Source organism: Acinonyx jubatus, chromosome E3 (assembly GCF_027475565.1).
Source record: "Acinonyx jubatus isolate Ajub_Pintada_27869175 chromosome E3, VMU_Ajub_asm_v1.0, whole genome shotgun sequence".
Classification (NCBI taxonomy): Eukaryota; Metazoa; Chordata; class Mammalia; order Carnivora; family Felidae; genus Acinonyx; species Acinonyx jubatus.
The window spans coordinates 26,549,412-26,567,196 of NC_069398.1; the positions used below are offsets into that span (position 1 = coordinate 26,549,412).

At 46.2% G+C, this 17,785-nt stretch overlaps 1 protein-coding gene across 2 annotated transcripts in view; it reads right to left on the minus strand.

Moving 5' to 3' along the window:
* FKBP6 (FKBP prolyl isomerase family member 6 (inactive)) overlaps positions 1-17,785 on the minus strand; it is a 77,739-nt gene that overhangs the window by 20,700 nt on the left and 39,254 nt on the right. The window lies entirely within an intron of this gene.

A 17,785-nucleotide genomic window follows, 5' to 3' on the forward strand; every position in this document is an offset into this window, starting at 1 on the left:
GTAGGTGAGACAGGACGGGTCCCTGTCTGCATGGGGCTTGCCCTCTGGGGAGTCTTATAGTGTGACAGTGGCAGGGTTGACAGCAGAGACTCTAGAACCAACTGGGTTCGAAGCCTGGCTCTCTTCACTAGCTGTGTGACCTTGGACAAAACGCCGAACCTCTCGGTGCTTCCGTTTCTCCAGCTGTGAACTGACGGTAATGGAGGTACCGGCTTTGCTGTTGCGGGGGGGGGGGGGGGGATTAAATGAGTTAATGGCACGGGACACAGAATGTTGGCTACCCTCACTGTCAGTGCCTGACCTGAGGCCCTCCCGGGGAGTCTTGGGAGGGTTATGACATGGTACTGGGGCACCAAATCGCGGAGTGCCATCATTTAGACTAGGGCAGCCCCACCAATCTTTCCCTCTGAGGAATTCAAAGGGAACGGCTCTTGCCTTTTCCTCTCGGGCCACAGCCTCCTGAAGGGCAGCAAACCTCGGTTCCTCGATTCCTCAGGCACGGAGGCAGCGGCCGAAGCCAGGTACCCCCCCTTCTCCCCGACTCGGCTTGGTGCCTGTCTTTCCTTCTACACAATCTGTCCGCCAGGAAGAAATCTCAGCACTACTCCGATAACACCGTTTTGGGGCCTTGCACCGGCTTTGCCAAAAAAGGAGACCCGCCCCCTCCCCAAAGCCCAGTCCTGAGGGGAACCGAGGGGAACCACAGTCACACAGCCCATGCCCCTTTGTGCAGGGGGAGGAAAGGGCTGACCCCCTCTCCCCCCTCCCCCGCGCACTGGGGAGCGGCTCCCCCCCCCCCCCCCCCCCCCCCGCGGAAAGCAGGTAAGGTGATGCGGTCTAGTTAACAATCCTGCCTGGATGGCTGGCTCTCTTTCCTGGCAAATTGGCGGGAGCTCTATGTGGATCAGGAAGGAAGAAAAAGAGACAACTGAAAATCCTGGGAAGTCTAGTCATCGGGGTTATTGGAGCGAAAGGCCAAATAGTATTAAAATCGAACCACCTGGAGAATATATTAAGAAAACCTTGGGACATATTAACAGTAGCACTGAGGCTACCAGGGTGCCACAGTCTACATGATTTGCGGATGTTAACGCCATGATTCCTCCAACTCTCGAGTGAGGTCAGGGCTGCCGGACTGTTATTTACCCCTGCGTTTCCGTGCAGCAGTGGTTCTCAACGCGGGATGGCCGGATCACTTTTCCGTGGGAACTAGAAATGGGAATTCTCTGTCGCCACCCCAGAGCTGCTGAATCAGAAACTCAGGAGGAGAGCTGCTCCGTGTGTTAAAGTTCTGTTTTGTTTTGAGAGAAAGAGAGCTCGAGTCGGGGAGGGGCAGAGAGTGAGGGAGAGGGAGAGAATCCCAAGCAGGCCCTGCACAGTCAGCGCGGAGCCCTAAGCAGGGCTCAGTCTCACGAAACCCGGGAGATCATGGCCTGGGCCGAAACCAAGAGTCAGACTGCTCAACTGACTGAGCCACCCAGGCGCCCCGGGACTCTGTATTTTAACAAGCCTTCTGGGTAATTCCAATGTGCGCTCCGGCGTGAGAACCACTAAGCTAGATTTGCTGTGGTAACAAAAACTCTACTCGCAGTGACTTAAAACAGCAAAGGAATATTTCTCCCTCACGCTGCTTGTCGGCCGGGGGTGGGAGGGGGACTTTTTGCTCATCACAGCACTCAGGCACCCTTTGGAAATGGTCTTAAAGGCATATAACAAATGAAGAAATGGGGCGCCCGGGGGGGCTCAGGTGTTAAGCATCTGACTTCGACTCAGGTCACGATCTCACGGTTCATGAGTCCCTCATCAGGTGAGCTTGAGCCCCGCTTTGGGTAAGCCTGTCTTCACTCTCTCCCTCTCTCTGTGTCTCTGCCCCTCACTCACTTGCACCTCCCCTCTCTCAAACGAAACAAAACAAAACAAAACAAAACAAAACAAAACGAAGAAGAAATGTTTCTTCAAATCTACCGAGGGTTGGTAGGAACAGTGAGGGTCTGTGGGATTTGAACCAAGACTCCCCCAGCCCCACCTCTAGCTCCTCAGGATGATAATTCCACTCCAGACTGGGGCGGCCCAGAACGGAGAAGTCCTTTTCCCTCCAGCTCCCAGTCAAGACGGCTGTTCTCCCCGAAGGGGTAGGACAGCAGCACTTTTCAGCTCTGGAATCCCTTCTGCCCAGACCCCCCTCTGCCGCGAGCATGAGACCACGGAGAATCTTAGGCCCCGATCCCCTTGCCTTGGCTTGTGAGGCAGAGGTTCCATCGCGGGAGAGGACAACCAGGAAGACCCGAGGCCGCTGCCTTTCCCCTCTACTGAGCCCTCGGCCCCTGAGGCAGACTTGTCTCTCAGAGAGGGAAGCATACCCTTGTCCTGTCTCCAGCTCGAGAGTCACGGCACAGAGACTGCACCTACAGGAAGAGGCAGACTGTAGGACAGACGGCTCCGGATCTCTTCCCAGAGGAACGGACTTATTTACAACAGAGCGTGAAGAAGCTGGGGCCCAGCAGTGCTCTCAAAAACAGTGGGGGCTGCGGTACAACGCCGTTGGAAGGAAGTGAGCAAATTCATTAGAGATACAGACTAAACTGTAGGCAGAGAGGATCAGGGAGAGAGACGACCAGAAAGAGCTCTCCTGGGGTCAGAACAAATCTCAAACACTGACCTTGGGAACTATCCAATGAGCTCAAATTTGATTGGATCAGCGTGAGACCAATTTATGCCATAGCACATTGTTGAAAATAATATTGTATAATTACAGCGATTAGTGGAGCTTAATGTACGGGTGGAATCAGAGGAAGAGACAGTCAAGGAGAAGCCTGCCGAGACCACGGCCGTTCTGGTGTAACTGTGGGCACGCCTATGGATGGTTACGCCTCCTCGGAAGCAACATCAGAGGCTACACACGGAGAAGGAGAGAGGGTGGAATACATAATCCTTTCAGCCACTACATATATAAATTTTTTTTTAACGTTTATTATTGAGAGACAGAGAGACATAGAGCGTGAGCAGGGGAGGGGTAGAGAGAGGGGGAGACACAGAATCCGAAGCGGGCTCCAGGCTCCGAGCTGTCAGCACAGAGCCCGACGCGGGGCTCAAACTCACGAACTGCAAGATCATGACCTGAGCCGAAGTCGGTCACTCAACCGACTGAGCCACCCAGGTGCCCCTCAGTCACTACATATATAAACAAGCAAATAACAATAACGGGACCCAGGGGAGGGGGGACCACACTGAGTCCCTACAGTATATTATCTGAAATCGAATGTCTATAACCTACAATTATCCAGGTTGCAACAAAACAAATATGAGACATTCAAAGAAACAGAAAAGTTGGGGCACCTGAGTGGTTCAGTGCGACCCTTGATATTGGCTCAGGTCATGATCTCACGGTTCATGAGACTGAACCCCGTGTCAGCTCTGTGCGCTGACAGCATGGAGCCTGCTTGGGATTCTCTCTCCCCCTCGCCCTCTCTCTCTCAAAATAAATACATACTTAAAAAAAAAGACACAGAAAAGTATGACTCACATACCAGGAAAAAAATCAGGTAACAGAAACAGCCTATGAGAGTGACCAGGTATTGGATCTAAAACCCCTCAAAGTAGCCATTTTATAAATTCTTACTTTTTGATTTTTATTTATTTTATATTTGAGAGAGAGAGAGAGAGAGCGCGCGCACAAGCAGGGGAGGAGCAAAGGGAGGAGACAGAATCTTTTTTTTTTTTTTAATTTTTAACGTTTATTCATTTTCCAGAGACAGAGACAGAGTGCAAGTGGGGGAGGGGCAGAGAGAGAGGGAGACACAGAATCCGAAGCAGGCTCCAGGCTCTGAGCTCTGAGCTGTCCACACAGAGCCCGACGCGGGGCTCGAACTCACAGACCGCGAGATCATGACCTGAGCCGAAGTCGGACGCTTTACGGACTGAGCCACCCAGGCGCCCCGAGAGACAGAATCTTAAGCAGGCTCCACACTCAGGGCAGAGCCCGGCATGGGGCTTGATCCCATGATCCTGGGATCGTGACCTGAGCTGAAATCAAGAGTCGGGTGCTCAACTGACTGAGCCACCCGGGCGCCCCAAAGTAGCCATTATAAACATATTCAAAAAAACTAAGGGAAACTACGACAAGAGAAGTAAAAGGAGATGTGATGATTAAGTTGCAGCAAATTGAGAACATCAATAAAGAGATGGAAATTATACAGGAAATCAAATGGATATTCTCGAGTTAAAAATTACAGTCATTAAAGTGAAAAATTCACTAGAAGAAATGAGCAGAACAAGTATTTGAAGAAATAATGGCTGAGAAATTCCCAAACTAACTGAAAAAACATTAATCTACACATCCAGGGACCTCAACAAATTCCAAATAGTATAAACACAAACAGACCCATACACTGACACATCATAGTGTAAATGCCGAAAGCCAAAGACAAGAGAAAATCTTGAAAACAGCAAGAGGAAAACAGCTTGTCACTTACAAGGGAACATCAATAAGATAGATTATTTCTCATTAGACACGATGGGGCCAGAAGGTGCTGGGGTAACATATTTAAAATTCTCAAAGAAAAAAAAAACCTGTCAACCAAGAAGCTTATATTCAGCAAAGCTATCTTTCAAAAGTCAAGAAAAAATGAAGACATTCCCAAAGAACAAAAACTGAGGTAATTTGTTGCAACCAGACTGCCTTATAAGAAGTACTAAAAGAAGTTCTTCAGGCTGAGATCAAGTGATTCCAAAACAAGTGACAGGATTCACAGAAGGGGAAAAAAAATAGCCACAGGTAATTATGTAACTCTAAAAGGCAATATAAATGCACATTGCTTCTTATTTCTCTAAACTGATTTAAAAAGCAATAGCATAAAACAACATGCATATAATGTATTGTTGAGCCTATAACATATAGAAATGTAATGGGTTTTTGTTGTTGTTTTGACTTGTTTTTTTGGCTAACAACAGCACAGAAGAGATGAGTGGAAGCAAAGCTAAGGAAATGAGACAGTAATGTGAATCCACAGGAACAAGTTAAGAGATCCAGAATAATATTGTTAAGTCATAGACTGGAAGGCTTATTATTAAATTAGCCTAAAGATTCAGTGCAACTCCCATAAAAATTATGACTGCTTTTTTTCCCTACCAGAAATGAGCAGGCTGATCCTAAAATTATGTGGAAATACAAGGCACCCAGAATAGCCAAAACAATCTTCAAAAATTTTTTTAAAAAGGTTGGGGCGGGGCGCCTGGGTGGCGCAGTCGGTTAAGCGTCCGACTTCAGCCAGGTCACGATCTCGCGGTCCGTGAGTTCGAGCCCCGCGTCAGGCTCTGGGCTGATGGCTCGGAGCCTGGAGCCTGTTTCCGATTCTGTGTCTCCCTCTCTCTCTGCCCCTCCCCCGTTCATGCTCTGTCTCTGTCTGTCCCCCCAAAAAAATAAATAAACGTTGAAAAAAAAAAAAAGGTTGGGGAACTCATACTTCCTGTTTACAAGATTTACTACAAAGCAAAGTAGTCAAGACAGGGTGGTACTAACATAAGGATAGATATATAAATCAGTAAAATAGAATTGAGAGTCTAGGAAAAAACCCATGTGTCTATGGTCACTGATTTTTTCACAAAGGTGCCAAGACTATCCAATAGGGAAAGAATGGTCTCTTCAACAAAGGGTTCCTGGGACAACTGGAGAGCCACATGCAAAGTGAAGTTGGCTCCTGGTCTCACACCATATAAAAAAATCAACTCAAAATTGATCAAAGATATGAGAGCCAAAACTATAAACCTCTTAGAAGAAAACATAGGGATGCATCTTCATGACCTTGACCAGGCACGTTTCTTGGATATGTTACCAAAAGCATGAGCAACAGAGTAAGAATATAGAAAATTAGACTTTGTCAAACTTAAAAAAAAAAAAAAATTGTGCTTCAGAAGTCACTATCAAGGAAGTGAAAGGAAACTAACAGAATGTTAGAAATTTTTGCAAATCATGTATCTGAAAAGGGAGTTGTATCTGAATAAACATTTCTCTCAAGAAGATATACGAATGGCCAAAAAGCACATGAAAAGATGTCCAACATCATTAGGCATTAGGGAAATGCAAATGAAATCCACAAGATACCACTTCACACCCTTAGGATGACTATAATCAAACAGTCAGATAATAACAAGTGTTGGTGAGGATGTGGAGAAATCAGAACCTTCATGCACAGGTGGTGGGAATATAAAATGATACAGTTGCTTTGAGAAAACCACCTGGCAATTCTTTAAACAGTTTAACATTCAGTTACCATATGATTTGGCAATTCTACTACTAGATATACATCCAAGACAAATGAAAACATACATCCACAAAACTACTTGTATATGAATATTTATAGCAGAATTATGCATAGTAGCCAAAAGATGGAAACAAACCAAATGTTCATCAACTGATGAGTGGATAAACAATATTTAGTGGTTCCATACAAGGAGATAAAAAGGATGGGGTGTCTGGGTGGCTCAGTCAGTTAAGTGTCCCATTTTGGCTCAGGTCACGATCTCATGGTTTGTGAGTTCGAGCCCCACATCAGGCTCTGTGCTGACAGCTTGGAGCCTGGAGCCTGCTTCAGATTCTGTCTCCTTCTTTCTCTGCCCCTTCCCTGCTCACGCGCTCTGTCTCTCAATAATAAATAAACATTAAATTTTTTTTAAAAAGCCAAGGAGATAAAAAGGCAAGAAGTACTCATATATGCTATAACATGGATGGACATTGAAAACATTTTGCTAAATTAAAGAATCCAGTCACAGAAGGCCACATATTATATGATACTATTTATATGAAATGTTCAATATAGACACATCTTTAGAAAACACCAAGTAGACTAGTTTTGGCATAAGTCTGGGAGAGATGGGAGAGGTTACACGGTTATAATTGTTTTGGAGGTGTTGAAAAGTTCTAAAGTTGACCGTGGTGATGATCGTACATTATCTGTTAATGTACTAAAAAATACTGAATTGTACACTTTAAATCGTATGTTTTGTGAACTCTATCTGGACAAAGTTGTTTTATGATGCAATTCCCAATATTTTTAAAGTTTTTTTTTTTTTTTGTATGAGATTCTCAGTATACAGAACAGATAGAAATGATATTTTATTAGTATAATTATAGTGTCAAATTCATTTACTTTTTAATTTTTTTAACATTTATTTTATTTTTGAGAGAGACAGAGACAGAGAGACAGAGACAGAGATAGAGCACGAGCGGGGGAGGGGCAAAGAGAAGACACGGAATCGGAAGGAGGCTCCAGGCTCTGAGCTGTCAGCACAGAGCCTGATGTGGGGCTCAAACCCATGAACCGTGAGATCATGACCTGAGCCGAAGTTGGACGCTTAACCAACTGAGCCACCCAGGCGCCCCATTTACTTTTTAACAATAGTAATCATGTATTAAATTCAGTTTAGTCATAAATTTTGCTTTGGTGATTGCAAATGTGTAAGCATTTGGTTTCAAATTCATTTGAAGGGTGCGTGGGTGGCTTAGTCGGTTAAGCGCCTGACTCTTGATTTCGGCTCAGGTCATGATCTTGTGGTTTGTGGGTTCAAGCCCCATGTCGGGCTCTGCACTGACAGTGCGGAGCCTGTTTGGGATTCTCTCTCTCTGTCTCTCTCTGCCCCTCCCCTGCTTGTGCTCTCTCTGTCTCTCTGAAAATAAATGAACTTTAAAAGTCATTTGAGTAGGCATGTTGTTCTTCTGTAAACAGCTAAAAATGTTTTTAAAAGTAAATGTGTCAAGCATTCAGAAAAAAAAGTTCAGAAATTATATAACCAACAGCTAATACAATCCAGCTTTGTCAAATCTGCACATTTTGCATTATTTGCTTCAGATTTTCTTTTAAGAAATAAAATATCACAAAACCGCTTCAGATTCTGCATCTCCCTCTCTCTCTGGCCCTTCCCCTCTCGAGCCCTCTCTCTCTCTCTCTCAAAAATAAATAAATATTAACAAAAATATTTAAATATCACAAAACCAGTTGAAGTTTCCTACGCAACTCTTCCCCATCCTAATTCCTCTATCTTCCTGGATTTAGTGTTTATCACTCTTATGAATGTTTTTACAAACCGTATATGTATTTTAAAACCATATATAAAAATATATACATTAAAACCTTATATATGTAATCACTGCACAATATACAGTAATGTTTTGTGCGCTTTTAAACTATGCAGGGGTGCCTGGCTGGCTCAGTTAATTGGGCATCCAACTCTTGGTTTCAGCTCAGGTCATGATCCCAGGGTCGTGGGATTGAGCCCCGTGTGGGGTTCCGAGCTCAGGGGGAAGCCTGCTTGGGATTCCCTCTCTCTCCCTCTGCCCCTTTCCCGCTCACTCTCTCTCTCTCTCTCTCTCAAAAAAAAAAAAAAAAAAGTTAAACTATGTAAAAATACTGTCATTTTGAGTATGTTGTTCTCAATGCGTTCTTTTCACACTATTTTCCCTAATGTACACAAAAGCAGAGAATAATATAATGAACCCCTGTGTATCCATATACCAACTTCAGCAACAATCAGTCATGGCTACATGTGCTTTGTTTACCCCCCTACCTACTTCCTCTCACTCTTCTGACTTATTTTAAATCATTTTTTTAAAAGTTTATTTCTTTTTTATTTTGAGAGAGAGCGAGAGAAAGCAAGCGAGCACTAGTGGGGCTGGGGCAGAGAGAGAGAGAGAATCCCAAGCAGGCTATGTGCTGTCAGCACAGAGCCTGACTCAGGGTTCAAACTCACGAAGAGTGCGACAGTGGCCTGAGCTAAAATCAAGAGTCAGCTGCTTAACTGGCTGAGCCACCCAGAAGCCCCTCTTCTGACTTATTTTAAGGCAAAACAGACGCCATGAAATTTCATCTGTAAAAATTGCAGGACATCTTTCCAACAGAGAAAGATACGGCCTAGAAAATCAACAGCGTATCTTGCATCTGTCCACGTGGTACATGTAGCTTTGGTTGTTATTTTGGCTGTTACATGCAATTTGATTACATGGGGAAAATAATTTGATTTCTTTGACCACTGACTCACTGATGGGTGCTTAGGCTGACCCCACAGTTTCACCGAAAGCAATGATGTCGTGAACATTCCTGTACATGGAGGGGAAACCATGCGACTGCCCTTCACTTTGAAGAGTGTCGTATTTATTTCCTGATCTTACTGTATTGACCAGGAATTTCAGGACAATCCTGAACTGAAACAGAATTGCTGATTTTAAGGGAGCGTTTCTAATATTCCACTATTAAGTACGACAACTGATTGAGGCTTGTGTGCGTGCGTGTGTGTGTGTGTGTGTAAGTTTATTTTGAGAGAGAGCACGAGCGTGCGTGCACAAGGGGGAGAAGGGCAGAGGGAGAGGGAGAGAGAGAATTCCAAGCAGGCCCCACACTGTGAGCACAGAGCTGGACTCCAGACTGGAGCCCCCCAGCTGTGAGATCGTGACCTGAGCCCAAATCAAGTGTCAGATGCCCAACTGGTGTCAGAGCCACCCAGACACCTGTTTTTTTGTGTGTGTTTTTGTTTGTTTAAGATTTTATTTTTAAGTAATCTCTACAGCCAACATGGGGCTCAAACTCACAACCCGGAGAAAAGTGTCACCTGCTCCTCTGAATGAGCCAGCCAGGCACCTCTCATTTAGGCTTTTGGTAGACATCCTTTATCAGTATTGCCCATTTAAGATTAATTTCAGCTGTAACAGAAAATTCCCAAATAACGGTGACTTAAGATAAAATTATTTCTCTCTCTTTTTTTTTAAGTTTATTTATTTATTTTGAGGGAGAAATAGAGAGTGGACGGGGGTGGGGCAGAGACAGAGGGAGACAGAATCCCAAGCAGGCTCCGCGCTGTCAGCACAGAGCCCGATGCGGGGCTTGAACCCATGAACCATGAGATCACGACCAGAGCCGAAATCCAGCGTCAGAAGCTTAACCGACTGAGCCCTCCAGGCGCCGCACTTACCTCTCTTTGATAAAACAGTTCAGATGTCGGCAACCAGAGGCTGGTATGACATCTCGTTTACAAGAAGCCCTCAGAGACTCGAGCTACTTTCTGCTCACTGCTCCACAGTCTTTCTGGTCCTCATGGTCCAAGGTGGCCTCTGAGTTCTACCCAGGATGAAGGAAAAGATGAAACAGAGGCAAAGGGTGCACAGTAGCTGTCTGGTAAGTAAGGCTCCCAGAAATCGGCCCTTAGACCCCACTGCAACAGAGTCCACAGCAAGGGAAGCTGGGAAGGTTAACCCTTCTGCTGGTGGTGCAGATGCCCAGCTAAAAATGCTATTGGCAAAAAAGGAGGGAAGAACATGTAGGGGTGTGTGCACAGCAGTCTCAGATTAAGGAAATGCCCTTGTGTTTGTAGTTTACTGAGAGTTTTTGTTTTTAACATAAACGAATGCTATTTTTTCAATTGTTTTCTCTGCATTTATTGAGAAGATCATCTGGCTTTTCTTTCCTTTTTTTTTTTTTTAAACATTTATTTATTATTTGAGAGACAGAGAGACACAGAGGGTGAGCCGGGGAGGGGTAGAGAGAGGGGCAGACACAGAATCTGAAGCAGGCTCCAGGCTACGAGCAGTCAGCACAGAACCCGACTTGGGGCTCGAACTCACAAACTGCCAGATCATGACCTGAGCGGAAGTCGGAAGTTGGACGCTTGACCGACTGAGCCACCCAGGCACCCCATGGCTTCTTTTCTCCTTTAACTGGTAATACAGTGAATTGCATTAATATATTTCCTAATAATACTGAACATTATTTGTATACCTGGTATAATTTGCAAGTTGGTCATAATGTCCTAATTTTTTTACTGCTACATTTAATTTGCTAAGTTTACTCAGAATTTTTGCATTTGTGACATATTCATTGCTATTAGAAGAGAATGATTTATAATTTCCTTTTTTTCCTACTGTTTTTGTTGGGTGTTTGGGTTGATACTGTTATCAGCCTTATAAAATGAGTCAGTAAAACATTCTCTCCTTTTTTCTTCCTTGGAATATTTTGTTCATGATTTATATTTTATGTTCCTTGAATATCTGGAAAAACTCACCTAAAAAGCCACCTAAACCTAGTGTTTGTATGTATGTATGTATGTATGTATGTATGTATGTACGTACGTATTTATAGCAAGGGAGGAGCAGAGGGAGACGAAGAGAATCTTTTTAAAAAAATTTTTTTAATGTTTATTTTTGAGAGAGAGTATGAGGGGGGAGGGGCAGAGAGAGAGGGGGACACAGTGTCCAAAGCAGGCTCCAGGCTCGGAGCTGTCAGCACAGAGCCCCACGCAAGTCTCAGACCTACAAACTGTGAGATCATGACCTGAGCTAAAGTCGGACGCTTAACTGACTGAGCCACCCAGGCGTCTGAGTATTTCATTTTTGAAGATGTCAAACTACCAGTTCCATCTATTTAATTAGAGGTCGGTTTGGACTTTTGATTTCTTCAGGCATCAGTTTTACCTCCAACTTTTGGCTGCTGTGAACACTGTTGCTATGAATATTCATGCATATATTTTTGTGTGAACATATGTTTTCAGTTCTCTTGGTGGAATCGCTGGGTCCTATGGTGACAATATGGTTAACTGTTGCCACAGAGGCTGTCCATTTTCTATTCCCACCAACTATGAATGTGTTGTCCATATTTCTTCACATCCTTGCAAACGTTTTCTTCCTTTTTAAAAAAAATATAGCCATTCCAGTAGGTACAAAGTGGTTTCTCACTGGGTTTTGATTTGTATTTCCCTAATGCCTATTGATATTGGGTACCTTTTCATGTGCTTATTGGCCATCTGTATATCTCTTTTTGGAGAAATGTGATTTAGGTCTTTTACCCATTTTTAAATTGGGTTGTTGGTCTTGTTATTGTTTGGTTTTTAGAGTTCTTTATATATTCTGGATACTAGTTCTTTATCAGAGATATAATTTACAAATATTTTCTGTTTTGTTATCTTTTCACTTTCTTGGTAGTATCCTTTGAAGCATAATTTTTTTTTTGAGTTTGACAAAGTCCAATTTATCTATTTTTTCTTCTGTTGCTCATGCTTTTAATGTATTTTTTTTTAAAGTGAAATTCATTTCTTTTTTTTTTTAACGTTTATTTATTTTTGAGACAGAGACAGAGCATGAACGGGGGAGGGGCAGAGAGAGAGGGAGACACAGAATCGGAAGCAGGCTCCAGGCTCTGAGCCATCAGCCCAGAGCCCGACGCGGGGCTCGAACTCACGGACCGCGAGATCGTGACCTGAGCCGAAGTTGGACGCTCAACCGACTGAGCCACCCAGGCGCCCCTGTATTTTTTTTTTTTTTAATTTTAACATTTATTTATTTTTGAGACAGAGAGAGACAGAGCATGAACGGGGGAGGATCAGAGAGAGAGGGAGACACAGAATCTGAAACAGGCTCCAGGCTCTGACCTGTCAGCACAGAGCCTCACATATGGCTCGAACCCATGAACTGAGGGATCATGACCTGAGCCGAAGTCGGAAGCTTAACCGACTGAGCCACCCAGGCGCCCCGCTTTTAATGTCATTTCTAAAAAACCATTGCCAAATTCAAGGTCATGAAGATTTACTATGTTTTCTTATAGGAATTTTATCATTTTAGCTCTTACATTTTGATACAATTTGAGTTAATTTTGACTGATTTCTGTTTGTTGAACTACTGTTGTATTTCTGGGTCATGGTATATAATCTTTTTTACATGCCGTTGAGTTCAGTTTGCTGGTATTTTGTTGAGATTTTTTTTTCCTCACCTATATTCATAAAGGCTATTGGTTTCCAGTTTTCTGTTGTTGTATGTTTTTGTCTGGCTTTGCTATCAGGGTAATACAGGCCTCGTACGAAGAATAAGGGGTATTCAGTCTCATGGATTATTTAGAAGTATGTTGTGTCATTTTCAGGTGTTTGAATATTTTTTTGTGTTATTGTTGCGGATGCCTAGTTTCAGGGCACTATAGTTCCACTTTGTATAGTTTCACTTCTTTAACTTTGTAAAGGTTAGTTTTAGGACACTGAATACAGGCTATCCTGGTGAATGTTCCACGGGCACTTGAAAAGAAGGTGTATTCTGATGCTGTTGCATAGAGTGTTTTATAAATGTTAGATCCAGTTGACTGATGGTCTTGTTCTTTCTTCAATGGCCTTTCTAGTTTTCTGTCTTCCAGGACTATGACCACTCAGCTGAGAGAACAGTGCTATAGTCTCCGTAACTGCGTTTCTGCCAGCCTTTGTTCCGTGTATTCCAAAGCTCTGTTTTTGGGTGCGTACACGTTTAAGATTGCTAGGTGTCCTTGGTAAATTGAACTCGTCCCTTGTAAATTTCTTTGCTCAGAAGTCTACTTAGCCTGATCTTAATATAGCCACTGCAGCTTTCTTTTGAATGTTTTCTTTTTCCATTCCTCTACTTTCAGCCTATGTGTATCATTACATTTGAAGTAAGTTTCTCGTAGGCAGCATATTTATTGTTAGGTCTTGTTTTGTTTCTCCTTCCATCCTTTCTGACAAACTCTTTCTTTTAGTTGGTGTGTCTATCTACATTTAGGATTATTATCTACCTGTGTGGATGTAGATATACCATTTTATCAATTTTCCGTTTTTCCCTTGTATGTTTCTCCATTTCCCCTTTCCTGTCTTTTGGGTTGTTTGCATGCTTGTTACTATTTTGTTTTATCTATTGTGTTTCTGACTGTATCTTTTTGTATAGTTTTTTAGTGGTGTCTCTAGGGAGCATACAGACTTAACTTTTCCAGTCTATTTAGAATCAATGTTTTACTACTTCACATGGAATATAGAAACCTTACCATAATATAGGTTCCTTTCCTCTTCCCCTTTACATTGTGGTGGTCATATCCTACGTGGACCTACGCTGAAAATCCCACCAAACAATGTTATAGCTTTTTCCTTTCAACTGTCAGACATAGTTTTTGAAACTTAGAATAGTCTGTTGTATTTGCCCAGACATCTATCATTTCTATTGCTTTTTTGTCAAGCCCGATGTTCCAGGTTTCCTTCTGGTATTATTTTCCTTCTTTTTTAAATTTTAATTTTTATTAAAAATTTTTTAAAAATGTTTTTATTTATTTTTGAGAGAAAGAGAGAGAGTGCGAGTGGGGGAGGGACAGAGGGAGACACAGAACCTGAAATAGGCTCCAGGCTTCTAGCTGTCAGCACAGAGCCTGACGTGGGGCTTGAACTCCCAAACCATGAGATCACGACCTGAGCCGAGATTGGACGCTTAACCGACTGAACCACCCAGGCGCCCCATCGTCCTGTTCCTTTAAAGCAAGTTTGGAGTCTGTCCCTAATTAAACCTGGGACCAACAGATATGTTAATCTCTCAGTTTTAGGTTTTGCAGGGTAGAGTCAATGTGAATCTAAAACTTGTATAAGCACTGGCTCATGGTAACAAACTATCACGAGGGATTTTAAAAAATTCTACCAGCCAGGTTGGAAAGGCAAATTTCCTTCTTCTTTTTTTTTTTTTTTTAATTTTTTTTTTTCAACGTTTATTTATTTTTGGGACAGAGAGAGACAGAGCATGAACGGGGGAGGGGCAGAGAGAGAGGGAGACACAGAATCGGAAACAGGCTCCAGGCTCCGAGCCATCAGCCCAGAGCCTGACGTGGGGCTCGAACTCATGGACCGCGAGATCGTGACCTGGCTGAAGTTGGACGCTTAACCGACTGCGCCACCCAGGCGCCCCGCAAATTTCCTTCTTGTCCTCTGTGCCTAAAGGTCTTTCCTTCTTCCCCAGCACATGCTTGCACTGAGGCTATCACCCCCCACAGCTTCAGCTCTAGTTGGGGTCTCTGCTTCAACCCCCACTTCGGTTGGTCCAAGGCCTCACCTTCCCTGGATGACAACCGGTCCCCACTTTCTGCCTGTGCCCTCACCACTCCCTGGTCCCCCGGCGAGGGCAGTTGTGGCCAACTTCATTTCGGGTTGGAGAATTTCCTTTTGTTTCTTCACTTCTTGGACTTAAAAGGATGTGGTTTGTTTCTTCACTTCTTGGATTGGAAAGGATGCTGTTGGTAGTTTTCTTTTGTTTGACTGTTTTGGTTTCAGCCTGGCTTTTCTAGGTGTTCAGAGCCGGATGGTTTTCAGGTTATATAATCCACTCTATTGCTCAAAACAGAAGTCCCAATCTAAACACGAACTAATTTTTTTTTTTTAAACAAGAATCAGAATTGTACGTTTTCAGAGCCCTCCAAGCAGGTAGAAGCTTGGCAGAACACAGCTTGGAAACCAGTGATGCCCAAGGCAGAAGTCAGGCTTTCTGCCACCTGCTTCCACATTTCCAGTCCTGGCACCCTCATGCTCTGGGACTGGGGGTACGTTACTTAGCTTCTCTGAGCCGTCCTTTTCCCGAACAAGAAGTTAGGATAATCCTGCCTAGCGCCCAGGGCCTGGAACCACGTAGGGAAAAGTCCTGGCCTGGGTGACCGCTGTCTGTCTTCGGTAGAATCTTGAAATTTTTCTCAGGTGTAATGCCGCTCTGCACCGCCAGGTGAATGGTGGCCGACCGGTGACAATTCCCAGGCACCGCTGCAGGCTGTTTCAAGCCCACACAGCGGGCAGCGGGCATCGGTAGCGAATATTGTTTCCCCCAGCAGAACGCGGGACACAGAAGTCTCCTCTCCTTTTCTGTTCATTTCTGTAAGGACAGTCCGGGGCTGGCCCCACCTGATGGCAGTGCTCTTTGACCAGCCCTGGGCAGGGACCCCTTGAGAAGGCACCTCTTGAGAAGGCACCTCACTTCCTCCTCACTGACCTCCTCTCCAAACAGCCCATTCATCCTGGGGTCAGGCTGTGGGCCGTGGTTAGAGAAGAATCCCCATCCTTCTCCCCCAGACCCCGGGGCCTCGAGGGCGGACACCCCAACGGAGGCGGCGACCCCCGGGGAGGCCCCTGCGCAGGAAGAAAGGCATTTCTGTCTCGCTCTGAACCCGCCTCGGGTTTCGCACTTCCCCTACCCAGGACCATCCCGACCTTCACCGTGAAGGAACTTTTGCAAACACACGCGTGCACGCGCACACACACACACACACACACGCGCGCGCGCACGCGAATGTATTTTTGGAAGAAGGGGAAACATTCCAAGAGAACCTCTGCTCGGCTGAAAATGAAGTGAAGATTATATTAAGAATGAAAGGCGAGCGGGGCCACTCGGCGCACACAGAAGGCCCTTTCATCGCGCCCGGCCGCGCGCCGCGGGCAGCTGCCAACACAAACGCGGGCGGAACAGAACCTGCGGAGCCGCCGGCCGCGCTGCCAGGCCGCGTCCCCGCCGATCCGGGGCTGGCGCCGCTCCCGTTTCCGCTCTGCTGACGCGCCGAAATCGCAGGCGGCGGGGACCCCGGGAGCCGCTCGAGGAGAGCGCCCGGCCGGGCGGGGTTCGGGGCGTGGCGTCCCCGGAGCTCCACCCGCGCGCGGCCCCCCCACCCCCACCCCCACCCCCGGGGCGGCCCGGCTCCCGGCTTCGGGCCACATCCCTGCCTGCCAAGCCTCGCTGGAACGGCCCCTCCGCTCCGTGGGCTGCTCGTCCGCCGCCGCCGCCGCCGCCTAGCCTCGGTCGGGAGCGCTTAGGGCACTTAGGGGGCTCAAGGCCGCTTCCTCCGTGAAGCCTGCCTGGGTCATCCCTGCGCTGGACTCTCTCGGGCCTTCCTCGCGCCCCCAAATCCCCTTAGGTCCGAGCCCTCGACAGGGTCTGGCCCTCCTGCAGCCCAGTGCGAGCCTCCCCCGACCCCCAAACGTGGTGGTGGGGTGAAGAACCCACTCCTACCACAGGACCCGGATGCCCAGTGCTGGTCCTGAACGGACCTGTTGGAGGTTCTGTTGGAGGATGGGCAGCCTAATGGTTTGCCAACTGGGCCCTCTCATCAATGTTGGGAAAGCCACACAGCCCCGCCCCATACATTCCGTCATTTGGAATCTTAAAAGGTCGCGCCTAATATCCTCTCCGTAGCTGAAGTAAAGCCTGAGCGCTTTCACTTGGTATTTGCGGCCTTCACAATGAGCTACCTGTTTCCCTCTCTGGCCCTGAGTGGTCTTACACTCTCCCAGCACTTTACCATTTACAGAGGACTTTCACGAGCCAGATAGGACGTGATGCCACCACAAGCCACGTGCTGGACAAGGAAACCGAGGCTTTGGTATTAAATGCCGCACCTGAGGTCACACAGGCACGAGGATGAACTGCAAAGTTGTCTCGGACCATGGCACCCCGCTCTCGCCCTCGGTGCTCCTGCGCCCTCCCAGCCACACTGCCTGAGACTGTTCCTGAACCCACACTCGGGGGGTCTCCACCGGTGTGCGGCTCTGGAACTCCCTCCGCCTGCCCGCTGACCTCAGTGTGTGCCCACCTACCGGCCCCTTCTCTGAGCCTGCAACCTGCCTGCGGTCATTGTGCTCCTGACGCTGTAGGCTGGACTGCTGCACTCCCACCCTGCTTCGGCTGCGCACAGCCTGCCCTGTGCCACCTTGGATCTGCCTTTAGGGGGCCGGGCGCCTGGGTGGCTCAGTCGGTTGAGCATTGGACTTCCGCTCAGTTCATGATCTCAAGGCTCCTGAGTTTGAGCCCCTCCCCCCCCCTGCTTTGGGCTCTGTGCTGACAGCTCAGAGCCTGGAGCCTGCTTCCGATTCTGTCTCCCTCTCTCTCTGCCCCCCTCCCCACACTTCACCCCCAAATAAATAAACATTAAAAATAGATATTTAGGGGGCAAAAGCCGTAAGATGTGGCAGTGGATGAGATTTGGGAGTGAAGACAAGGGAGAGGAGTCAAGCATGGGGGCCCCTA